Genomic DNA, 3,012 nt, shown 5'->3' on the forward strand with positions numbered 1-3,012 from the left:
AAGGTTAAAATGAGAAAAGTCGTTTTGAGAAGGGTCAAAACCCGAAAGTTTGTTTTGAGAACGGTTTAAATGAGAAAGGGAGAAACGCGAAAGTTGTTTTGCGCTGGGTTGAAATGAGAAGGTAAAAACGAGAAGGTAGAAATGCGAACGGGTTCAAATGAGAACCACCCACGGGAACTAGGGTGCTATAAAACTGGAGTACTAGTGTCAGTGGCTGTCCTCGAGGATGCGAACAAATTCGCTGAGTGAGCTGGCACGGCTTTCGGCGTACGTCGGTCTGCGTTCACTTGACTTGGCCGTTGCGGCGTTTGCGCTCGCTCCCCGCGCAGCAGGAGGACGACGAAGTGCTCTTACCAAAAGATGTCGAATCTTCCACTCCTGATAGTTTTTCGTATTTTTTACCTTCTATTGCGAAAATCTCGATCAAATATTAACGGGCAGTATTTCTAAACTCAGTGTGCCTGACGAAGCAATCAAGCAGACCGCCAAGTTCTCTTTTAGAGAAAACTGCTGCGTTTGCCGTTGCGATCGTTCCATGTGAACGGACATGGAAGCGACCCAAGCGGTCGTCCCTGACGCTGCTAATACAGCACTGGGCATAACTCCGGAGCAACGTCAAAGGAACGAAGCACCCGTAGCGTCGCAACCAGATGATGGACACTCTATTTGTTCCGATCGTTCCATTGCATCGTCGACTACAGACATCAACAGTATGGAACAAGACGACGAAACCGGAGGTCCGTATCAAGAAGTTAGATCACGAAAGTGAACTCGGCGCAGCAACTCCAACTCCAGCTCGGAGTCAATAATCCAATCAAAAGCCATCGAAGAAGGGCTCACTGTTGTGTTCGTCCCTGCGGATACTGAGACGCTAATAACATCCCTCGGTAGCGTGAATCTCTCAAGAGCTCTAGAAAACTCCTGTCCTGAGGGCATTCACGAGGTTCGTTTTAACAGCAGATTGAAAGTCATCGCAGTTGACACCAGAAATGGTGAGGCTACAAAAAACATTGCTCAACTTGAAGGCTTTCTGTGGAACTCCGGTGATGTCATACTCTCCACTGGCTGGAAGTTGGAACAACGCTGAACGGAATAATTTAGGACGTCGACAAAGAGCTTTTTAATGAGGAGATCACCTCGCATCTCAGGTGCAATATTAAGGTTAGTGCCGTTCGACGCCTAAGGAAGTCTAGCACAGTCAAAGTCGCCTTCCGGGGCGAGATTCTGACAACTCATGTTCTTCTGGGCCATGTACGCCATCCCGTCCGTCCGTTTCAATAAAGGCCCATGCCTTAACTGCTTTGGATTCGGACACAAGCGAGTGGCCTGCAAACGCCCCAAAAAGTGTGAACATTGTGGAAAACTACATGAATCAACGGACATCACATGTCAATTAATGCCTGCGAAATATTTCAACTGCGGCCAAGAACTCGAAGCTACAGCACGCTTCTGCTCGAAGCGAAAGAAACTAGGGGAGATCCAGACGTACCCAAAATTCAACTCGGTGGGCTTTCATGTCGCCGAATCAGCCTTGGAGTACGATAAGCACTTTCCGGAGATGGAATCTACTCGATCAGGCAGCAATGCCGCGAAAGAACCGACTGTCACTGGACTCAAGAATTCAAGAGAGCAAGACATGGAAGAAACTTCTAAAGATATGACTACATCATCGCTATACACAACGGTTGTCAAACAAACAAAACCTAAAAGTCACGCAACTCAAAAAGATTGCCAGGGTTAAGTCCACACGACAAACAAAAAAGCATATGCCGGCTGCATCAACAATTCAGACATCCCAGATTTTTTCTGCACCCACCGCTCGGCCGCAACCCTACCATTCGAAGGACACAAATGCAATGCGCAACCAACTACTTCCTTTAAAGACAGTTCACCTGAATGGACGTTTTTTGTCAAGACCGCAGTCAAGATCACTCTCAGCCTGCTTAAAAGCAACGAATCAACCTGGGCAAAGACACCTACTACCATAATCCAAGCAGTGCTCCCTCTCTTTGAGGGATGCTAGGGACATATTCTACTCAAACTAAGGGTTTCACCACCACAACCACGGTGGTGTCCGCAAGAGCTACCATACCCAACCCGCCCAGTCTGGCAAACACCCTCAGTAGAAATGGCAGAGCTCGCTTATGGCAGAGCAACGCAGGGCGGCCAGAACTAGAGTCTGGCAGTGGAACTGCTGAGCGTACCACAACAAGCGTGGGGCCCTAGCGCAGTACATTGCCGGACTCGACAAACCTCCCGACATAATACCACTCCAGAAAACTGGAACCGAGACACCCTCACTTTCGGGCTACAAGGCGCTGGTCCCTCGCATATGCCAGCGCGTGGCAGTCCAGCAAAACACGTAAATGCACGCATGCACGGACTCAGCGACGAGAGCATAGACCACGTGCTTATAGAAATCCTTCCTGAGAAGCGCCACTGGCCCTCGTTCTTTATTCTCAACGTATACAGTCCGCCACGCAACAGGCACGAGGATCTCAGCAAACTGTTTGTGCGCGCGCTTAAACTTGCACAGAACCAACTCCTCATAGTAGGCGACTTTAACGCGCCGCACTCGGCCTGGAGGTACACTCGCTCCCTGGCCAAGGGCGCCCGACTTTACAACTCCACCTGCCAACAACGCCTCTCCATCCTGACCGACCCGGAGCAGCCCACGAGAACGGGCAATAGTGTTACCCGCGACACGTGCCCGGACCTTGCACTGACGAGATGCGGACGGTGGTCGGAATGGACAAACCTCGAGGCGAACCTGGGAAGCGACCACGCCATAGCCAAAGTGGATATCGCCGTCTCGCCAGGAAAAAGTTCCTCCGGAAACAAGCCCTGACAGACTGGGACAGGTTTCGCGCAGCACGCACTGCCACACACAGCGAGCGAGAGCAAGATGATGCTTCCCTTGCCAGCTGGACCGAGCGCCTGGTGTGCGGTAAGAACACCTATACGGAAACTATCAACCTGAAAACAGAGACCCCTGAGGTGGACAGCCACCTG

The 3,012-nt window shown here is 50.7% G+C and overlaps 1 pseudogene; it reads left to right on the forward strand.

Moving 5' to 3' along the window:
* Nucleotides 1-547: 547 nt before the first annotated feature.
* LOC121837500 lies at nucleotides 548-2,023 on the forward strand (annotated as a pseudogene).
* The last annotated feature ends 989 nt before the right edge of the window (nucleotides 2,024-3,012 follow it).

This window comes from Ixodes scapularis, unplaced genomic scaffold, assembly GCF_016920785.2.
Source record: "Ixodes scapularis isolate PalLabHiFi unplaced genomic scaffold, ASM1692078v2 PGA_scaffold44__24_contigs__length_19508400, whole genome shotgun sequence".
Classification (NCBI taxonomy): domain Eukaryota; kingdom Metazoa; phylum Arthropoda; class Arachnida; order Ixodida; family Ixodidae; genus Ixodes; species Ixodes scapularis.